Source organism: Schistocerca nitens, chromosome 2, assembly GCF_023898315.1.
Source record: "Schistocerca nitens isolate TAMUIC-IGC-003100 chromosome 2, iqSchNite1.1, whole genome shotgun sequence".
NCBI lineage: Eukaryota > Metazoa > Arthropoda > Insecta > Orthoptera > Acrididae > Schistocerca > Schistocerca nitens.
This window is the reverse complement of record NC_064615.1, coordinates 682379021-682403340: the sequence shown is the minus strand read 5'-3', so window position 1 is coordinate 682403340 and position 24320 is coordinate 682379021. Positions and strand designations below refer to the sequence as shown.

Genomic DNA, 24320 nt, shown 5'->3' with positions numbered 1-24320 from the left:
CCGAGTGTCAACCCATCTGGCCCAGGGGATTTATGCACCGTACCTTTCATGAGTGGCCGGCCGCGGTGGTCTCGCGGTTCTAGGCGCGCAGTCCGGAACCGTGCGACTGCTACGGTCGCAGGTTCGAATCCTGCCTCGGGCATGGGTGTGTGTGATGTCCTTAGGTTAGTTAGGTTTAAGTAGTTCTGAGTTCTAGGGGACTTATGACCACAGCAGTTGAGTCCCATAGTGCTCAGAGCCATTTGAACCTTTCATGAGTGCCTTCCGTATGTCATCTTCCGTATGGGGTTCCAATAACGCTTCTGCATCCGGACCATCCACCTCCGTTTGCATCTGTCGGGAAATTTCTTCTCCTATCCGATCGTCCGTCGGCGCCGCAGTGAAAAGGAGGCGGTAATGCTCCAGAAACCCAGCAGCAATGTCCTGTGACGTCAAATGACGATCATCACCATCATGGAGCACTGTGATCAAGGGTAGGCGATTACAAGCATGTCCCTTGGACTCATGAGGCATGCTAATACTTTCTCCATCATCGTTGTCCAAGCACCGAGCACAGACCGAAAGTCTCTCCAGTCGACGTCTCGTGATTGATAAAATGCACGCATGAATGCGATGGACTGCCGCTTAACGCTCGGGACATGGGGCCCTGGAGGACAGGTCACGGAGCACCATGTAGTAATAATCAAGTGTATCTCGGAGATATTTTCATTTTTCCTTGCCATACGTTATGAGAGCTCTTCGTATCGTTGGTTTTGTATATTGCAGCCACCATGAAAGAACCGTACAGTGCATCGGCAGACGGCGAGTGCATGTCTGCCATGTTTCTTCGATCCGCTGGCTACATTCGGGATCCACCAACGAGGATGAAGTTTCCACGAACTACGCCCCAGCCAGACTCGCTGCCAGGGAGGGGGGGTTAACGTGCATAAATATACAACGTGATTCGTAAAAGCTGTGGGCCAACGATCAGCAGCCAACACGTGATCTCCTAATCCGTCAGAAACATCAATCCGATCCAGCCTGCTTGCCAAGTGGCTAGTAATAAACGTGTAGCCCTCTCGCTGCCCATGGATCTTTTCCCACGTGTCCATAGGTGCCATCGTGTGCAATGCGTAGCAGGAGCTGAAATTAGGAGTTTGATCCTTCGGTGTGAGAACACAGTTAAAATCCCCTCTTACCAAGACGTGGTCATATCTCCCATGGAATAGGGGCGCAGTCTCCTCCTAGTAGAACTTCGCACACGCCCGTCGATTATCAGATCCGGAGGGTGCATAGATGTTGACAATATGAATGCCGTTCACGGGCATCGCCAAACACCTGCCGCAGGGATATAGTCGAGGTCACACATCGGAATCCCTTCCTGGACTAATATCGATGTGCCACGTTCTCCGACTGGAGTCGGCGCTAGATAAGTGTTGTAACCACGCACGTCGTGAAAGGCATCATTGCAGGTTTCCTGCACAGGCTGAATATCCACGTCTGTGGCGTAAATCGTGTCCACGAAAAGTTGCATCTTTGCAAACGATCGTGCGGTGTTAGTGTTCACTGTTCCTACTTTATATGCACGATCCGTTGTCGTTGTCATTGTGAACTCCACTGTGAACTATTCGTGCTCAGAGGGGTGCCTGCCAAAGGGCTGCCCTTCGTTGTTTTCGTTCTGTGGTGTGCATCCTATAAGTGAGTCGTCATCAAGTGGGGGTGTCAATTCCTGTATCTCTTCGACTGGTTCTACTCAGTCGCAGTGGTCATCAATCCCAGAAACGTCCTCAGATGCATTTCGATGTAGCTGTCGGGACATTGGTGTCCCTGACTCCTTCGTCGTCAGTACCGGGTCAGTCGGTGTCAATGAAGAGACCGTCTGAAGGGCAGGACACCCGGTCACCTTCTGAAGGAATCCTGTCATCGTCATCTAAAGGCACGCGTTCCGCGTCAGACATTTCTTCGGCTCTAATAACATCCGTGTCCCCTAGACTATGGGAGGACGTGTCTCCTGAACTAAGGCGACGCTTTTTGCGGCTCTTCGGCGATCGTTGTTTGGACACCAAGCTCTCTGCCGCCGTAGGTGACGCCTCACTGTGTTCGTCGACCGTTCGTTGGTCCGTTGCTGCCGCCACTGTCTCGACCTCCACTTCAACGCCGCATGCTACATATGAAGGTGCGGAAGATTCCTCCCTCATCTGATGTGACGTTGGTCCAGGGGCATTCTCCGTGTCACCTCCATGGTCCCCGAATTCGGTCTGCTCTAGCATCAGCAAGGCCATGTTACGCTCCAAACTTGGCAACTCCTCCCGGCGGGCCACCGACACGTATGTCATCGGCAGTTGCGTGGGAACTTCTCTCTGTGACGCTTCTCCATGTGGCAGTTGCATGACGCGTCGTTGTATGCACTCCGAGCATGTGCGTGGCTGGCCATCGAAAATCACAATAGCTCGACATTCTCCAGTACATAAATAAGAAGGGATATGTTTGTTAAGGACGACCTGCACATCTCGGACGCCGTTTAGCACGGGATAGGTGCTAAAACTCGCCCAGCGTTCACGCGTATTACTGAGTACCGTTCCATATGGACGCAGCGATTCAGTAACCATCGGTTCTGCTACCTCAAACGGCAATTCAAAGAGACGAATGACCCTCACACCCAAGCCTGAAGCAGCAACTGTTACATCGCTGCTATGGCCATTATAATGTCGAAATTTAAATCCTCTTTGAGCAGCGACGATAGTTCTTTCACACGGAGCTTCATCGGTCATCTTGACGTACATTGTACTACTTATAATGGATAGGTGTAGTCCAATTAGGTCCGTAGCAGGTAAACGAACTTCTTCCCACAAAAAACGCTCTATTTAGAAAGGCTGCGGTCTGGCATATTCGTTTTCAAACGTAAATTGGAGCGTAGTCTTTCTAAAATTTTGTGCCATGGCGATCTAGTTAGTCAACGACACGCGCGAGTATCGGCGGCGTAAACACTTCCTCGTACACGCGCGCCCTCGGCCGGGACAGCAGGTCCGTGCCGCGCCACCGCCTAAAGCACGCTGATGAATACAGTTGATTCATTAATGTGATTTCACTTGACACTCCGATTATTCATTCTCTTCATACATTGTAACCGCGTAAGCAGTCATAGTGTCGTCCATGCTTAACGCCCGTGTAGCTGGTACATTTTATCACGTAAGCAGCTTTCAGCACCCAACTTATTGTCATTAATTTGTTGCACAGAGTCATTTCAAATTGCGTATGTAATTTGCATTTCTACATCTGTGGATAAGAAAGAGTGTGCAAATGAAGATAAAAATTCTGTTTCCGCCCGGGATCGAACCGGGGACCTTCCGCGTGTTAGGCGGATGTGATAACCACTACACCACGGAAACAGATGATGCCTGGTTCTCTGTAAATAAGCACATATGCTTATTATTTACGCACATTTAAAGCAAAATTAGGTAAAGTACGAACTTTCTATTTTGTGTTTAGTATCTTTTTCAAATTAACTTACTTCTGAACAGTGTGGTTCATAGTAGTAGGTGTCAGTAATGTGGCAGACGAGAGTCGCTATTAATACAGTTGTGTCTTGTGAGCAAACCACCTGCGGTACATGTGCCGTTATAGGCAGAAAGGCTCCGTTGGTCAGTGTGTGGGCTTCCAGAGAGTCGTGGCCGGTTAAGCCACTGTGTGCAAACAGCTGCGCGACACCCATCACGTCTGGTGGCCGACACATCGTCGTTTCCTGCTTCTCGTACTGCTATAAAACCCAACTGGGAAGAAAATTCGTAACGTTTTATGCTCAGTCACAACTACAGTAAGTATAAAATGTATGGCTCATGCCCTGGAAGCGAGGCCCCCTCTAGAAGTTACGTCGCCCCCTTATATATCTCCAACAAAAATCATATCATTTTATCTAAATTTTAATGATAATATACTTTCAGAAAGAAACATATAACATAACATTGCTAATCAAGCAACAGTAGAAATTACTTAATCATCTGTACCTAGCCACAAAGTAATAACCTTACAATTTTTACATTTTTAAATGCCATTATTTTGAAAACAAAACAAGATAATATCAAGTACGCTAAAATCATAAAATAAGATTTTTTTTACTTTCAGTTCTGCAGAGTCTCTTGCTACATCTTTTAAATTTACTTATCAACGATTTCAAGCGCAACTGCCTAAATGCTCAAACCATAAAGACGATTTTCTGTAGTCGAACGCCAAAAATGTTTTAATTAATTTTAACTTCGAAAAACTACTTTAGCCATTTGCTACATTCATTGACGTTGTTAGGAATATTCTTGAAGGGCTAGTAAGATTTGGGGAAAAATTTAACTTTCTCATTAAACTCAGTGCATTGTTTAGGCTTTCGTTTTTGCCCAAAAGCACAGAGAATGCTCAAATTTCCTCTGCTAGCTCTACCCCATTAATCAAATGTTTCTTATTCCAGTCTTTGATCAAAATATCAGTTCTTTAGACGATTACCTGTTTCAGTCTGTAATGACCATCCTCTGATCTTTTGTCCTAAAGGAGGTCTGAGGATGGTCACTATGGACTGAAACTGGTCATCGTCTAAAGAATTGATATTTTGATCAAACACTGGAAAAAAAAAAACATTTGACAGTATTGGATCACTGTTTGTATTCGCGACTATGTCGCAGTTGTTGCTACTCCATTAATGTCGACAGATTCACCTTGAGTTAAAATGCGTTCTAAATCCTCACAGTGCTCTAGTAGCATTTCTTTGGATATAGTATTAAAATCGTATATATTATTTGAGAATTGAAAATAGTTACTGTGATTTCTAAGTTGACCAGGTCTAGCATGTAGTGCATTTAGTGCTTGGTTGACTGCAAAATTAAATAAAAAGTATTTTATATTGTTCTTGTGGATCTTTGATAGATTCGTCTCGTACGAGACATTGCTTTTTATTCTTATGGCGAACACTTATAAGCAAGGCGCGTTACTGCTGCTCGTCTTACTGCGACCCACGTAACAATGTGTCACACAGCAGCGACAGTGGCGTCTCGGAACGAACGGAGAACCTTCGCCACGGCAGAGATCGGCGAAAATCAGACGCTCTCTTTCGTTCAGCAACAGACCGCGCTGCGAGAGACGTCATCACAATAATGAAAATTTACGGTACCGACGCGGCGGAACCACTCGCATGACTAAAATGTAAATTTTATGTTTGGATGCAGTAATATTTTTCTATTACTGAATAATTATTACATCAGTTTTTTTCTCACAGTCATAGCCAACATGGCGTCCCTAAATTTCGGCTCCCCGGACAAACGTCAGGGTTGTCCGCCATTAGGGCGGGCCCTGCTCTATGAATTAACATCAACATTTTCCTAGTGCTCCACAAGCCACCTAACGGTGCATGGCGGAGTGTACTTCCTGTACCACCAACTGATCCACCCTTCCCTCTTCCACTTGCGAAAGGCGCGTGGGAAGAATGATCGTCAGTGAGCCTCTGCGTTAGCTCTATTTTCTCGAATTTTCTTGTCGTGGTCATTTTGTTAGCTCTAACAAGTACGCAAGAGAAATTGTAAGGCATGGCATACCGGTAGACGCTTAAGGAACCAAAGGATAGTAGAGTGTTTTAAGTCTACCACTCTAATGCCAGATGTATGAAGTTTTTCTTGAGAGGTACGCCGGATCCTCAACGATCATAAAATGTAGCTGATCTTTGACCATAAATTGCATACGGCAGTGCTTCTTGGTTCGGTCAAGTACGATCTGATGCTCCAAGATGCGTATCGAGTTCCCCTTCGACTGTGGCGTTACGTATATCGGGCAGATGGGTACATTTACTATAGACGCTATACTGTTAGAGGCACACAGGCCTGCATCAACAACGTCCCTTCTATGAATTATGGCGGTGTCAGAATTATAGCACGAACTTCATTGATTTGGAACGTGATTATGGTAGAAACAACAAAATTGCTCCTCTAAAGCCGTTTAACTGATATTGGTAGTATATTCAGTGTTGAAAAATCCTGCCCATTCATTCATTGAATAGCTCTCAAAGCCGTCGCTGCATGTCCGCTTCCATCGACGCATTAGTTATCTTAGCATGTTTTCGATGTCTGCATACGGTTTCCGTTCCTCGGTCAGTTACAAAATGTACACTAAATCAGTATCAACATGAAGTTTAGAAACATAAACGTTAAGTTTCAAAAGCTTAAAAATTTCCTATTCCGTCAAGAAATTGTCAATTCGCCAGTCTTTCAAATGGACGTGAGCCTAGGAAATTTTTCGTCAGGCGACGGAACTTTGCAATGCAGTGAAGGCCTCGAAAACTGCCGGCAGCCTGCCATCGTTCGGGAAGTAGCCCGGTCGCGTTACTGTCGCCTTTCTGTCGTCCGCGAGTGGCCGCAACCGCTGTTCCCGCAAATAACTGTCAGGTGTCACTGTCCTGCGCGGTCTGAGCTGCTGCTGACGTAACTCGCTGACTCACCAGCCGGTGAAGCTGAGCTGGAGCCGCACTCGGGACTGCTGATGCAATTCTGCGCCCACCTAATAACACATAGTGCGTTATCTTCAGTTAGCGAGAGATGAAGAATCTTGTTCTCCGCGTGATAACGTAATCAGTTCATCCCCAAAACACGTGTCATTTCTTACATTCCGTGTTCACCGATAGACGATCCCCTCACTAATCAAGCCTTCTGCAGTGCATATTTCAGACGTCTCTGTGCTTATTTGGATTGTTTCTATTACAGACATCATCAGATCGTGTTTTCATACAGGTTGTGCAGGGATTTCCTAATTTGGAATTTTTTAGTATGATAAATGAACTGCAAGGACGCAGTGTGTTAATCGTAGACACGAGTATTTCTTCGATAATTACCAACATGAAATGTTCTTTATTGGTTTCGTGAATCCTCTTGTAATTATATTATTTTCTACCTCTATATTTGCATGTGCAGCTAGTACTAGAAGTGTGAGTGGGTCAAAGGCCATAACCGTAATTTATCACGTGCTCAGTAGTTTTATTCGGCCAACTGAGCTGTTAGACGAGACTGAAACAAACTGCAAGATACACAACTTGATTTCACATTTTAATGACCTGCTGGGGAAAGGTCACACATTCACCTTCGAGAATGAAGGAAAAACGCAAGTTTGTTCGTATTAGAGTACTGCTATTGCACCACTGCTGCTTTTGTCGACGACAAGGAGGGAACACAAACTCGAAAGGAAAGATGATGCGAAAAGAAATCTACTGCGTCATTTTCAAAGAAATAATTCCGGTATTCGCCTTAATCTATTTAACGGAACGACGGAAAACAAATCAGGATAGTACACAAAACTATTCGATGCTAATGCAGCTTCAGGTAAACAGACGTACTTACCAAAAGACACCAACACTCATTGGGGTTGTAGTCGTATGGCTGTGTTACTTTCCTATTGTCTATTTTTGTCATTGTCTAGCAAATAGTGATTGCTCAGATAATAATGTTGCATCGTCTAATGGTTCAAATGGCTCTGAGCACTATGGGACTTAACATGTATGGTCATCAGTCCCCTAGAACTTATAACTACTTAAATCTAACTAACCTAAGGACATCACACAACACCCAGTCAGCATCGTCTAATGTCACATTTCTTTCGTACTTGGGCTTCTCTCATCTGATATTGCAGGTCATACTGTATTTTCACTTATACTTCCTGGCAGTCAATCCAACTTATCAGCATGTACAAGGGACAGTCAAATGAAAACGAGATGGGTGGGAAGAAGTGCGTAAACTGTTTATTGTTTCAAAAGTGATCATCGTAACTTATAATACATTTATCCCACAGTAAAACAAGACTGTCAATGCCTTCATGGAAAAATGAATGCTATTGCCTACGGGACTATGATTCTACCCATTCGTCCGAAGCAAATCGACAACCACGAATGTCTTTATTCAGGGTTCCAAGAATACGGAAATCGTATGGAGAGAGATCGGGACTGTGTGGATGTGTAATGCTTCCCAGCGAAAAGACTGTATCGTAGTTTAATCAACAGGCACACCGGGTCCGGGAAAATCGTGATAACCTTACTCTTTAACTGCAAGGGCTCGCTCCTTATTGACTTTCTGGAGCACGGTGTCACAATTAACGCACAGAGGTATGTGGACACTTTGCAAAAACTGAAGTGCGGGAACAAATCAAAGCGCCCAGAAATGATGACGGTCTGTTACACGATAATGCCCACCAACATGTCGCCAAGGTTGTTTTGATTAAGCTGCAGAAGTTTCGTTGGGACGCCCTTACATATCCTCCATACAGTCCTGATCTCTCCACACATGATTTCCATATTTTTGGAGCCCTGAAGAAAGATATTTGTGGCCGTCGATTTGCTTCGGACGAAGAAATGCACGCGAGGGTAGAATCATGGTTCCGTAGGCAGTCGCAAACATTTTTTCATGAAGGCATTGACCGTCTTGTCTCACTGTGGGATAAATGTATTAACAGTTATGTCGATTACTTTCTAAATAATTAACAACTGACCTACTGTTTTCCATGTGTCTAGTTTTCATTTTTCTGTCCCTTATAAATTTTTGGTGAAATCTGGAAGGGGCTACGGTGCCATTTTTGTACAAGGTATCCATTTTTTATTTGCTGAATGTCCTTCTACGACATCGCTGATTCAAAGAATTTTCATCTAATACTAATACTTGTTGGTAAGTCTAACAATTTTCTTGCCACTTCAATTAACATCTGGGCACAAAGGCTCGGGAAATGGACACGAGAACTTTAAATTGAAAGTATTTAGCAGTTACATCAAGGGATATATTATTTGATGTAAAATGATTAATTAGAAGATGTGAATTGGATAACTAAGCTGAAGTAAAATTACGGGATCAGATGTCAACTCACCTGATTCGTGTGAAAATTTCCCATTGTTAGTATGCACAACGGCACGTGGTGTAATTTCTAAGTGACTTCATTATACCGGGTGATCAAAAAGTCAGTATAAATTTGAAAACTGAATAAATCACGGAATAATGTAGATAGAGAGGTACAAATTGACACACATGCTTGAAATGACATGGGGTTTTATTAGAACCAAAAAATACAAAAGTTCAAAAAATGTCCGACAGATGGCGCTCCATGTGATCAGATTAGCAATAATTAGCATAACAAAGTAAGACAAGGCAAAGATGATGTTCTTTACAAGAAATGCTCAATATGTCCTCCATCATTCCTCAACAATAGCTGTAGTCGAGGAATAATGTTGTGAACAGCACTGTAAAGCATGTCCGGAGTTATGGTGAGGCATTGGCGTCGGATGTTGTCTTTCGGCATCCCTAGAGATGTCGGTCGATCACGATACACTTGCGACTTCAGGTAACCCCAAAGCTAATAATCGCGCGGACTGAGGTCTGGGGACCTGGGAGGCCAAGCATGACGAAAGTGGCGGCTGAGCACACGATCATCACCAAACGACGCGCGCAAGAGATCTTTCACGCGTCTTTGTTTTTTTTTTTGTTCTAATAAAACCCCATGTCATTCCAAGCATTTGTGTCAATTTTTACCTCTCTATCTACATTATTCCATGGTTTATTAAGTTTTCAAATTTATACTGACTTTTTGATCACCCGGTATTTACAATCTGATTCGCACTGAACCAACACGTGCAGACTACTACTCCTCTAAAATAAAAAGATTTTAATTTGCTGACTATATCAGTGTGAATGATAAGAACACAGTTATGTGTGTTTTATCGTTTGAATATCAATCAACCGAATTATCGGACATCGTCTTTCACTGCAGAGGATCCTTGTCTTCCCTGCTTATTAATTTTGTGTGTCAGTTAATTACAGACATGTCGTGGGTAGTAGGTACACGATGTAATCAGTTTCTAAGTCGTCTCCCTCCGAAAGATACGATTGCTTTCAAAATAAATGAAGTGCAGTATTTCTAAAAAGGAGGAGGAAATGTTATAATTTGAAAACTTTATGGAAATCTTCCATCAGAAAGTATGTGCGGCAGCAGATTAAACGGATTGTCCATATGTATCAGTGGTCTGTGTAGTAGCTAGCTAACTCAAACAGTTACAGCCTCCACTGGATGTAAGAGCTGTGGCCACTTATTTAGCCACTGTATACGGCCATTCTGACGGGGGCGTGTAGAGACATGAGCCTAGCTGCTTTTGTCCTCTGTTGGCCACTTTGCCTCCTATATGGACCAGGCTTCCCGCTGACATCAACAGATGCAGCTCATAACGTGGTGTTACTGCTGGTGCTGGCTGCTGTAGTTACTACTAGCCAGTGTGTAAACCGTTGTGCTCGTATTGTTCAGACAGACAGCTGTTAGACGTCGCTGACAAGCTGGTTAGAACTTGTTATTTAAACAACTTAATGGCTGTTGCTGTAGAGTTCTGTGCAGACTTCAGCCACCTCAGACGCTGCAGTTGTAACATTTCAGTTACCCATTGAAGTTTTATAGCTGGAGATACACTGCAACAGCTTGTTGTCTAAGGTTTTATCCATATTAACACTCGAAAAGGTTATCGAGGTGAATATCATAGGAAATCATTTCTACTATGGTCAGTTTCTATAGTTTCGTGTACAAACGCTTTCGCGCCAAACAGTTGTTCGAGCAGTTCTATTCTGATAGAAGTGCACAGAAGACCCCTGAAACAGTCAGTCGGGAACATAAGTTAAAGTCCTGTATTGAACGCATCTGATCGAATCACAGTGACTGTAAGTGTACTCTACCTCAATTAAAGTGGCCATTTGTATTGCGTGGCTGTCAGCACTTCTGGCGATGAGAATTTGTACTATAAAACTATAAGAGATTGTTCGCACTTTGTATCTGCACAGCGAGTGGACTAATGTGTGCAAACTTATTTTGTTAAACAGACATTCTATATAAATATGAATCTGGCCCTGTAAATCATTAGAAATGCTGCCATCACTTAACTCGAATGCTTGAATTAATAAAAGTGAAAGTCTGGGGTCTACTCTGGAAATACAAAACAGCTATTCCCTTTTTTTATTCTATATGCAATTTATCAACTGTACTTTCAGGGGTCAAGTGATACACAACAATCATGTTCAATTACTTTCAACACTCAATAACAAAATATTTAACTCTTGACATATTGAAATGACGATTATTAAATTCGTTATCTCTACATATGAAAATTTTTTTTATCAGTGGAAAGAATGATTAAAATCTTGATTACCTCATTTACGTCTATCATGTTGTAGCTGGTTAATGCACTGTGTTGGTGGAGAATAAATTTACTGTTTAAACCAATGAAAAAAACTCATGTACTCAACGTGAGGGTAGATTAGAATCGTAGCAAGTTGGAGTGAGCAAAATCTCGACTCAGCGTTTACTGTGGCTTAATGCACGATGGTAATTTACCAAGCAGCATCTGCAATGGCATGGTCTCCATGCTGGATCTGAAACCTTAATTCCCTATTCTGGCCTTGACTGAATTCACTCAGTCTCAAGTTATTTGCGTTCCGTAGAACATTAATTTTTCCCTAGTTGAAATAATGGCTGTTGCACACTTGCTAAGGTTTGGAGCGATGTGCACAATTTCTTTGCCTGCAGAAATTCCCACAGGAATAATTAACTACCTCTTTGCTATCTGTTGCCACGAAATGTGAAGTGTGTCATCCACACTTTGCAGAAAGCAAAGCTCTCAATGCCCTCACTATTTTCCACACACTTGTGCGGTCCACTGTGAGACGAGAGAGATATCTAAAAATTTTAGTTCTCAGAATGCTTTTATATAATGGGGATCTCCCCACCATGTGTCTGCATCGCCCAGCCAATCGCTCTCTCTCTAGAGGTGATTTTTATTTTTTCTTGCCAGGTTGCCGCCTAGCCCTGTTAAAGCCATCCAGCCACTTACCCTCGGTCCCGTCCGTATTTACATTAAAAGGAATAATGTATTGTTCTGGCCTTATCCCTTCCTGCACTGAAGCTCGCCGTTCTCTTGTTAAGTGGGGTTTTCTGATGCCATTTACCACCTGCTCGGTACGTCTCCAAAATGCATTTCATTTTAACTTATCTATTCATGCCCCTGTCCATATATTGGTAGATATTGTTTTGTTAGTTTTCAGTACATGAGATTACTACAATTGCCTTTTGTTGATATAATATAATTATTATTTTCTGAGGATCTCATACTGTATTATACTGTCATTATGGATCAAGATCTTGTACGGTCCATAAAATCCGGATGCCTTACAACTACGTAAGTCAGTCTTGGTCTATTTTTCCTTAACATTACATCTTAGGAAAGATAATTTTCGACTTTGATAAATCGCAATACGTATTTAAAATTGTGAAGTCTCTTATGTCAACCTATGTAGTATTTAATAAGTGTTGAATAGTTGTGAACTACATAGTGATACAGACCTTCTTGGCAAATGTCTGCATAAGATTTCATATTGATGTTGATGATTGAAGTCAGGTCCGAATGTGATGCAAATTTAATGATATAACAGATGTTATTTGATGAACATCCCATGAAGTCTGATAAAGATCGTACAGTTCTTCATTTTAAATTGCCGTCACCGTATATAAAGAAGTCAGAGAGGGCCTATTCCGAGCTGAGCGTGTGACATAGCTTACAACGAAGATGATGACAATGACAATTATCCAATGTACTTCCTGCAAGTCAGAGAAACCTGTTCAATTTTTGAGGCATGCCATCACATACAAAGCAGAAGATGTGGATCACTGCTAGTTGTCTGGGACCGGTTACAGGACGATATACGCAAATCGTCTGAACAGTATGAACCTACAGGTTCAACGGAAAGATGGTTACATCATTGCTGTATGTCTGTAAACAGATGGCGAGGCAATAATTCACAGTACAGAAAATTCTATAGTTTGTGAATAGAACAGGCGACTGCAACATGAGTTCGTGTAGCCTTCTGTGAGAAATGATTCAGGTCTGGACCGTCTCGCACAGTAATGTTGAAATGTCATGGGGAAGACTGCACACTAAAGAACATTGTTCCCTCGTTACGCAGACAGCACAGTGAGGGAGTAAACAACGACAGTGGCGGAGGTTCTTTTGCGAATGGCCACCATGCTGTAGGGGAGGGGCGTCTCGACCGCAACACCTATGCACGTGCGTGTTTCTCACATAACTTGTAAGCTACAGCTAGCGAGTGTGCCGACGATCGTATTAACAGCTTATCTCAGTATGACCAGTAATTAAACAAACGTAGACGTTTAAAATCAGTAGTTTCTCACAAGAGTAATGAAAAAGAAGTAGTTGCATAAACAAAGGGGTAAAGTGTAGTGTAACAACAATGTCATTTACTACAATATAGACAATGTAAAATAAAAAAACGTGTCATGTAGATATTATGAGGCAGTATTACTTAAAATATGATTTTCTTCTTCTTCCATATCCTACTGAAGTAGTAAAGCTTTAGTAAGCACTTAAAGCTGTGTTTTCCCTCTGCTTCTTTATTTTCTTTGTTAAGTGACGGGAATAGCTAACGGTACAGGCAACAGTCTGAGGCAAATTTTTAATGAGACTCGCTTCCTCGTTTGCCTCTTCAGACAAAATTATTGTGGCATGTTATATAATCACAATTGCTTGGTTACGAAGAACTTTCCTTGCACCTATGGTGTACAAAGATGGTGAAAATCGGCAGTAACGTGTTGTGCTGTAGACAGACAGCAATGGGAACACTCGATATGCATAGATCCACAGGCGACAGACAACTGGGGCAGCCACCCTTTTGGAGAAAGGGAATGGATCTGCCCAGTGCTCAAGATGACAATGCGGTTTTGCGCCAGAGCCACGTCATTTTGCGCGAGTTCTACTGGTACAGCAGAAGGAGCTACTGACAGCTCTGTAAACGTGATGTAGCCGTATTTCATGTAGTCGCATCTCAGTACTGGGAAAAGCTAGAGCATGATGATTCGGAAAAGCACCTACTGTCTAAAAAATTCTACAGTACATTAATTACATGGTATCATAAAAGAAAGGTAATAAAAAGACCGAAATTAGTTCTTGAAAAACAGTGAAGTGATTTTAGACACCACAAAGAATTTCATTGCGCTGATCCACCTACACAACCGTCTTCTAGATCGTTTGATGTTGACTGACATCAGCTGCGCTAGTCCAGCGAAGTGTCAATAGACAGTAACATAGTGGCGAGCGTGAGGTTGCTTGTTCACGAAACCCACAGTTTCAGACGCAAGTAAGGAACACAACATCAGTTCATTCTGGTTCGATGTCAGCCCTGGATTAGCTGCACTACTTGTCGGTGGCAAAAAAACAACGAAAATTCTACATATAGCAATGCACAGAACGATGTATCTCCATTGATTTATTGATGAAGGGGACTGATAAACTGCGCATACCAGCACAGCATGCAAAAGCGCAATTGGCTCCTCACCTATCAGAAAAAATACTCTGCTGTGGGCTGGCTTAGATTCAGTGACGCAGGAGTTTGTTTGAAGATGGAAGCTATCATCTGTGCATTTAATAAAACTTTTTCAGTGTGGCTACAAGGGATCGTCTGAGAGAAAATTATCTTTGCCTAGGGAAGAGGGAAGGGAGGGAGAACAGTTATCACCTGACACAACCACCACAAATGAAACGATTCAACAAAGCTTTAGTAAAGAATTAAAACTGAGTCAAGTTTTATTGCAAATATTTCAAATTGTCATCATTAAAATGTTTCAAGATTGCTGTCACCACGAGGTGAAGGAAACCACATGCTGGGACCATCATGTAGTGAAGTTCGTCGACTCTACTGTGCGTGCTACGGCAGTGAATACAGCGTGAAATAAGCTGCTTGTTGCTAGTTCCAAATACTTGTCTTTCACTTTCTATGCGCACGTTCATCACCTTTTCGAGATTACGATTAACTAACAATGTATCTGTACCGCAATTCCAAGCAAAAAATTGTGAAGTACTTCAGGCTGTTGCCAAAATGTCTTTTCACTTTATTATTAATTACTAATCAGCCACGTGATAGATTTTGTCACCTTTTTCGTAATTTCGGACTTTGATGTCAAACTGGGAGATACATATGATTGCAGAGATCGAGCGTTTCTTCTATGAACGCTATCTTACTAACGAAGAGTGTTTAGTTCCCATGTAGTACTGGGCCGGAGGACTTGAGAAAATCTTGGGACGCCATCCGGCTAGTTGGCCACTTGCTAACCACAGGTGATCGCACTTGCCAAGGGGCAGCTCGCAGGGACCTGGCTCCCAAAAATTAAATTTTTAGTTAATGAAATTCTGTGTTTCTTCCTGATTCTAAAATGTATACTTTACGTAGAGTACCTCATCATTTTCATGTTTAAATGCCTTTCTAAACCAGTTGTGAATACCTAGCTGCCACACCTATGTCAAATAGAAAACCTTGCCTTCAATGTCTCGTTATTTAATTTTGGCGCTGCTGTTTCCATAGCTACTAATTTGCGTAATATCTTTGAAGAACGGATTGACTGTATTACAAGCAAGGATTTATTGCAATCGAGCGTTCTGTCGATACAAGTACATTATTTGAGTTTACTTATGTTTTCGTATGCGTTCGTGTTGTAAAATTGTTGTGACTGCATATTTCAATCATTTTACATCGTAAAATACAATGACTAAGAAGTTTAATTGTAGCCGTAAATTTTATGGTGATCAACACAAGCGTGTTGTTGGAAATCGTAGAAATAAAGTGTTACGCTGCAGTGAGATGAGGTTAGGAACACCTTACCGAAAATGAACAAGATGTTGATGTTATAAATAGTGAAAATAAAGATTACATTTTAATTAGTAAGTACAAGCTTTCAGAATTGTTTTGTCTGTTGGTAAATGTAAATACTGTAATAATGAGAAATCTCTTACATTTAGTGAAGACATAAGTACGAGAAGAGGCCTTACCAGCAAAACTGTAGTGGAATATCAATTGTGCAAAGTAGCGAAATGTACAATGACATCTCCTGTAACACGCAGAAAATGTAATAAAGTGACTATTCACGTATGTGATGAGCTGTACTGGGAATGGAAGAAAAACAGCCCACGTGTTGTGTGCTATGACGGATCGCCGACCGCCACATGTCAAATCTGAAACTTATATAAATGTTTGCATAATGCCCTGGCGTAATTGACGTCGTAATATGTTTTAATGATGGAGTAACAAACAGGTTAAAAACTATGAACTGACTAAGCATCAAAACTGAGGACAACACGAAAAGTGGGCTGCTGCGAGTGGACAGAAAACGTGTCACTGAAGCTGAAAAAGCTGCTGAAAGCGCGACGAAGGAGGCCAGAATAAGAAAAGAAAAGAAAGAAAGCTAAACAAGATGGAAAGGACACTCAGAATCAACAAGATTATGGAGCTAGAATGTTTCGACATGTCACCATTGAAAAGAAAACGATATGCAAATCTTTAGTTTCAGTTTTCCGTAATCAACGTTTTTGCACACCTAGGTATTATTATCTCATCCAGTATTAAAGCCTCAAAACCAAAAATTTGCATGAATAACAATGTAGTACTTGACTACTCAGTGAGCCACATTATTCAACAATGTATTGAATATTTTAAGCTAAAACATGTTATATGTTCTTAAAGTAGTAGGGAAAAAACTGACTTCTAAAAACATTGAAAAAGAAAATGCACAAAACAATTAACTGATAAATATTTCATGTTTAGTGTTTTCAACAAGTTAATAATCAAAAGAATAAAATTTGTTTCGACTTTTTATTTTGAGTGGTGTGGAAATACATCCTAACTAAAATAAAAATTACACCTTATTAAGTACATAAGACAAAAATAATATTCATTCCACTATGTATTCCAAAATTTTAAATTTTTTTGCCACATACAGGTCACCATATACTATTAGATTAAAACTTGATTTCAGTATCTATTAAAGTTTTTGAGTTACCAAATTACAAAATTCTAGTAAAAACTACAGGCCAAGACGTCCAGGCCCGTTAACTGGAGATAAGGGACCCTCGTCACCCGGAGCTGCGCAGCACCTTGGAACGGCCGACCGGAACGGCATGAGGTCGCCTGCCGTTGCCACTGAGTAACGGAGCTGCCATAGCATTGTACGCTGGCTTTTCGGGGAAAATCTACAGGCACGTGATAGGCACGCGACGCCGAATACCCCTCAGTCCATCGAAGAGAAAGTTGGACTGTGCAGGACCTGTGCTCTTCCTTTGCGTGGTGTCTCGTTCAACCAAAACAGCACACTCAAGTGCTTGGTGGCCGCAGGCCAAATTCTGGCTATAAAACAAAGCGGGAGGGTGGTCGGAAAGGCCGATAATATCTTACCTGGCCAACGAGAGGACGAAATCTGTGTTTGGAAGCGTGACGTCACCGACCTTTATAAAGAGAAGGTGCACCACCAATCTGTCGCCAGGTCATGGAGTCTGTCAACCCAAGAACTGCAGAAAATAGTGCGAACGACAATGGTTGGCGAGTGCTGTAAACAGGAGTTTAAGAAGGAGACCGGCCACAGTTTTTCAACGAGAGGCAGCGCAGCTGCTGCTCGCATTACCTGACGTTGAAACATTAGTCGAGAGTGGGAGATGGTTGCTAAATTACTGATACTTTGCCAGCCTGAAAAATTAAAAGATTGGCAGGCTCTTTCGATGGAGAGAGGACAACTTTTGTTACGAGGCTTCCCATTAGGAGAATGAGTAAAAACGTTTGATTGGTAGGCGACTACGTTTTGGAGGAATTTTCCGCAGAGAACTGGGAGCGGAGAGATTTACAGACCCTTAGATTTCAGCATGTAGACAAGGAAGTACTTGGATAGATTTTCGGCTTTAGACAAGAAAGTATCAAGGCTAAACTTAGTTTTGCATACGAGACTGGGATGCAGCGAGACGGAGGAGAGAGACGTCGGAAGAGCGGAATCTTCAGGTGGGGTTCATATCCAGCGCCTAAACAGTAGACATGGACGACGAGACAGATTACTCAATTCATGTTGCAGTGGAGGGGAAGCATGATAAGGCCTTGCTGCCAAGGCGAAGTTGAGATAGAGCAGTTGGGAACGCGTAGGCACATATTCATAATTTAATGGTGTCTTGTTTTAGGACTGTACTAAGTAAATAGACGTTCACTAAAGCTTCAGGCGTTCTGAATTTTTTTTATGTGACGTCCTTTACCTGACGGCATGTGGAAGCAATTATCGCGTCCCCATCAGAACCATGTACTTCTTTGATTGCCCACTAAATTGTGAATCAGTAATCTCATCCTTTCTTTACCCAACTCCTGCGGCTTCATCGAACTACAGTCGCATCTTATGAGTTTTTCCAATGATCGTATGTTCTAATTTTCTTGCTTTCTCATTATCCGGAGTTCATGTTGTGCTATTATCAAACGCTAATTGAACTTGTGCTTACAATAAACCTGGATCACTTAGGACCACCCCTTCATTTCAATACTTTCATGAACCCCCTCTATCTTCTTACTACTATTGTTTTTTGTAAGGACCGCACCCTGAACTCGTCTGCTAGGGCCATTTTATCACATTTTCGTTGCATGACAGTTTCTTGATTTCACATCTGATTCTTGTGGAGTTACCTGTAACTCAGATGGCTCAATGGCTCTAAGCACTATGGGACTTAACATCTCAGGTCATCAGTCCCCTAGACTTAGAACTACTTACATCTAACCAACCTAAGGACATGATACCCATCCATACCCGGGGCAGGATTCGAACCTGCGACCGGAGCAGTAGCGCGGTTCCAGACTGAAGCACCTGTAACTCGATGGGATTCAGTAGACGCAGATCAGAGTGACATCTACTAAACAGGCCAAAAGCACTGAGGAATCTTGCAAATACGTCAGATAACTTATGGAAAACGGAGATGCTGAGGGTCTTGTATAAAGCTACATATCGTAGTTAAATCGTCAAAGAACAACAATTAATGATTTACTGTGGCATAGTAACGTAAACCGCAGTATATATATATATATATATATATATATATATATATATATATATATATATATATATATATATATATATATATATATACACACACAACAGATTGCCGGCCGGAGTGGCCAAGCGGTTCTAGGCGCTACAGTCCGGAACCGCGCGACCGCTACGGTCGCGGGTTCGAAACCTGCCTCGGGCATGGATGTGTGTGATGTCCTTAGGTTAGTTAGGTTTAAGTAGTTCTAAGTTCTAGGGGACTTATGACCTCAGCAGTTGAGTCCCATAGTGCTCAGAGCCATTTGAACCACAACAGATTCAGCACCTGCAGAATGAAAGCCTGCTTCCAGAAATGAATAACAATATCACAACCTCCGACCCCCCCCCCCCTAATGAACCGTCGACCTAACCGGGGTGGGGTGAGTTAAGGTGGCTTGCGTGTCTCAGCATTATTAAGGTAGCCTTACAGCAGTATCAACCACAGCAAAGAGGAGGGACTGGACTAACGTGTGGTTCCTGAAGATGGACAGCAACCTTTTCAGTAATTGCAGGTGCAACAGTCTGTTATAATTGACGGACATCGGCCAACACGATCTTGCTGTGTTGCTACTACGAACGGCTGAGAGCAAGGGTAAACTACAACAGTTATGTTTTTCGAGGGCATACGGTGACGATATCATCCTCTTGGGTAAGATATTCCCAAGGCGGAAAAGTCCCCCATTCGGATTTCTGGGCGGGACTATTGAGGAGAATGTCGTCATCGGGAAAAACAAACCTGGCATTTTACGGGTCGCAGCATGGAACCTTAGATCCCTTAGTAGGGCAGGAAGGCTAAAGAATTTAAAAATGGAAGTGGACAAACTGAATTTAGATACAGTGGGAATTACTGAAGTGCGGAGGCAAGAAGAACAGGACTTCACGTCAGGTGAGTACAAGGTTAATAACAATAGGCGTACTGCATGAGAAGAGCTAATAATCAAACAAGGAATAAGAAATTAGGAATGCTGGTAACTTTGCACTGAACAGCATAGTGAACATATCATAACCAAGATATAAACGAACCAACATCCACCACGTTTATATGCCAGGTAGCTCCGTACATGATGAAGAGATTGAAAGAATGTATCATGAGATAAAAGAAATTATTCAGATATTTAATGGAGACGAAAATTTAATTTTAATGGGGTGTTGGACTTCGGCACTAGAAAAAAAAAAAACAAGAAAAGAAAAAATAGTAGGAAAAAATGGACTAGGGGAAGGAGTGAAAGAGTAAGCCGCCTGGTAGAATTTTGCACAGAACGTAGTTTAATCATCGCTAACGCTTCGTTTAAAAATCTTGGAAGAATGTAATATATGTAGAAGAGTTCTGGGAACACTTGAAGTTTCAGATTGATTATATAAGGTAATATAAAGATTTCGGTACCAGATTTTAAACTGCGAGACGTTTCCAAAAGCTGACGTGAACTTTGATCATAAATGTATTGGCTATGAACTGCAGATTGATTCGAAAAAGGTAATAAATCAAGAAGGTGGGATTTAGATTAATTGAAAAACCAGAGACAGTTGTAAGTTTCAGGCGGATTAGGCATTTGTTGACTGAAATGAGAGAAACGAATACAATAGAAGACAAATTGGTTGCTTTGAAAGGCGAAGTAGTTACGACAAAAGAATGATTCTCCTGTGCCTTCGAAAAGACAAAGCTCACTAGGAATCCCTGAATAACGCACGAGATGTTAAAAGCAACTGACTAAATGATAAAATAATAAAATACAGCAAATGAAGCAGGCAAAAGGGAATAAGCCTGAAATGTGAAATTGGCAGCAAGTGCAAAATAGTAAGGCAGGAATGACCAGACGACAAATACGAGGATGTAGGAGAATAAATAACTAGCGGAAGGATAGATACCGCCTGTAAGAAAATTAAAAAGACCTTCGTGAAGAAGAGAAGAAGCTGTATGAACATCAAGAGCTCCGATGGCAAGCCAGTATTAAGCACTATTTTTTTAAATGTCTGCGAAATGAATTGAACAGAGCACTGAAAGAACTATCTCGAAACAAGACCTCTGGATTAGACAACATTCCCTAAGAATTACTGAGCTCTTTGCGACAGCCAGCTACGACAAAAGTATTCCACCTGGTGTGCAAGATAAGTGACACAGGCGAAATACCCTCACACTTCAGAAAGGATGTGATAACATCAGTTTCAAACAGAACAGCTGCTGAATGATGCGAATAATAGAGAACCATCAGGTTAATAAGTCATGGTTGTAAAATAGTGAACCGAGGTATTTACGATAAAACGGAAAAAAATTGTAGATATCGACGTGGGGAAAGATCTACTTCGGTTCCAGAGATGTGCAAGGATACGCAAGGCAACACTGACAATACGTCTTGTCTTAGAACGTAAACTGAAGTAAAGTAAAGCTACGTTTATAGCATTTGTAGCTTCAGAGAAAGCTTTGGACAATGTTGATTGGACTACACTGTCTGAAAGTCTGAGGTTAGGTAGGATAAAATCCGGGACGCGAAAAGTTATTCACAACTTGTACAGAAAACTGACAGCAGTTATAAGGATGGAAGGTCATGAAAGGGAAGCAGCAGTTTAGAAGGGAGTGACAGTTGTAGACTACCCCCGACGTTATTCAGCCTATTCATTGATCAAGCAATAAATGAAAGCAAAGAGAAATTTGGAGAGGAAGTCAAAGTATGATGAGCACCAAAAGGTGTTGCAGTTTACCGATGACACTGAAATTCCGTTACAGTCAGCAAAGGACTTGGAAGAGCAGTTTAATGTATGGATAGTTTATTGAAATAATCAGCAACCAGTTTCACAAAAGAAATTTTGTTCCTTTACCTGTTTCAGGCAGCTAGCGCCTTCTTCAAAAACTGTAGAGAAAAGTATTCCACAAATAAGTACAAGTTAGTTAAGAATATTAAAATTTAAGAAAGAAAAGTCCAAAACTTTGAAGATAAAAATATGGTACACGCTTATGATTATCGCCTTATTAGCGAGCATCAAAAATAAGCATTTGTATACAGTACATTAATGCAGTTTTAAAAATACAAGAACAATATGTGATACATCAATGCTTACGTATTGATCACAGTGCCTGTACAAGTCTGATGTAAGAAAACCAAACAGTAAGTGCAGACATCATACCAGGTGGTCTCAGGGTGCGGTAAAAGTATGATAAAATAACAAAACAAAAACTTAAGCAACTGTAGTTGCCATAAGGCATCAACGAAAATGTAGGTGCGCATAAGCAGCGTATAATATGATATATAAAAACCTAATGAAAAACAAAATAAGTTAATAGAAACTGCATGTGGCACAGTGGACGGGAAGTCTAGGAACTAATCTCCGAAACAGCTGTAGTGAAGTCAGCAGCGTGCTAGCAGGGAACCTGCCGGCGAAAACAAAGTGCGAAGCGTATCGTGGGGCTGGAAGCCGTAAACAGTCCTCAATCAGCAGCTATTACAAAGTGTCACAGAATAACCATAGAGGAAAGAAAGTGTGGGAGCAGTTTTACAGTTCTGTTATAATGAAACAACTAATACTGGAATATATACAGGTCGCAATTGTAACTAGCGGCATTTATATCAAGTGTACGATACCGTAAGTTTTAGAACATATCGCTGAACTGGTGTAGTAAGTCAGTGTGGTGCTCGCATGAAACACGGCCTCGCAAACAGCGCGTGAGATGCACCAAGGGGCTAGAAGCAATAACTGCAGTAGGTGGAGATAGTTTATAGTCAGTAGCCAAAACGGTCAAAATTAACTGTAGGAGACGGGAAACGAGGGCATAGTTGTATATTTTTGTTACAGTGAAATAACTAGTTCATAAATGTACTTAAAGTGCTTGTTAACAGTAAATGCTACTTCTAAATGTAAAGTAGAGCATTTCTAATTATGGGAATAGAATAGCTGTAGGTCATTGTTTATATGTAGCTAACCAACTGTAGCAAAAATGAATCACCCTCTGTAAGTTGTAGGAGACTTAGTATTTGTAATAATAAATGTTAAGTACCTGATAGTCTAAGTGGATAACACACAGCACTAAAAATGCATCACTGCACATTACTGCAGACGACAAACAACCTGTAAATATAATGATCAATTTACTAAAACAGCTGTGTAAAAAGAGATAAAATCCAGGTATACATAACTCATGTACCAAACAGTAAAATGTAGTTGTAGCTCTGAACGGTTGTTTAAATGTAACTATGTATAGTTAACTAAAAGCAACGAAACGCGACAGTATATGGCCAAGTTATAGTGCGTAAAACACTACTAAGATTTTCTGGCTTAACTACATTTTAAGATTTTTCTGGCTGTAAATAGCAAATTAATGATCTGAGAATAGCCACTTACTGCAAACTAGTGAAATTAGTGTACTGATTGTAACTTCCTGACTGCAACTTACTGAATATAACTACAAACATATGGTTGTAGTAGTGACTGTAACCTACCAAATGACAATATTTTACATATCATAATTAATAGATTCCCATAACTGACCATCTGCACCTAAAAAGAATTGGAATTATATATCAGAGACTGATTACAAAGCATTGCAATCATAGTAGAACAGTACGAAGAATGACTTGAGGTATGTGTTGGGGGAGGAGGAAGACGAGGGGAGAAATGGTTTTAAACACACAGAAAGGGGGCAGAGGAAGAAACAGAGAAGATAAACTATATACGCAAAACTGTGAGAGCTTAGGGGGGGAGGGGATGTGATAAGGTGGTGGTAAACCGGAGTGGTGGTGGTGGGGGGAAAGGGGTTGATGAGGTGGGATGATGTGTGTGGGAAGAAGAGAAGGGGGAGATGTGATGAACAGGAACAAGTGAAGAAAATTGGCTTATAACGGCTAGATTCTTAAGACTAGTAAGGAGCAGCTATCAAGGCAGTTAGTTGCTACCTTATTATATCAACTTTCAGCAAACGACTGAAAATAAGATTCTGATTGTAATCTAGTGAATACAGCTAACTGTTTATAACTTTAATCAAATGATTGTAGCACTGATTGTGAATGATAATGTTGGATCCATGAAATATGTTAGTCCTGTAATTATTTACCTGTATCTTAGGGAGAAAATTAATTATATATCAGAGTCAGATTATAAAGCACTGTACTCATATTAGGCCAATTGCGAGACACTGTAGGTGGAGGGGGTGTTGGAAAGTAGGGAGAAGTCTTTAATAAACAGAAAGGGGGGGGGGGGGGGGAGAACAGCTTAACTATATAAGCAAAACTGTGTGCGCAAACGATACCATGGGGGGGGGGGGATTATACTATGTAAATAACCGGGTGAAACAATAATATTAATGTAAGTGGTGTCTGCACTTAATGCTTAAAAAGTTACATACGAGAAAAATTGGGATGGAGTTAGTCAGTACAACTGTTCAGCAAGCATTACACATCTAAAATAATAAATTTTTCTCCTAACAGTGTAGA

At 41.5% G+C, this 24320-nt stretch overlaps 1 non-coding gene across 1 annotated transcript; it reads right to left on the bottom strand.

Moving 5' to 3' along the window:
- Window positions 1-3295: 3295 nt before the first annotated feature.
- On the bottom strand, window positions 3296-3368 carry Trnav-aac (transfer RNA valine (anticodon AAC)). The gene has a single exon. It is a non-coding gene; the product is annotated as a tRNA-Val (tRNA).
- Between the last annotated feature and the right edge of the window lie 20952 nt (window positions 3369-24320).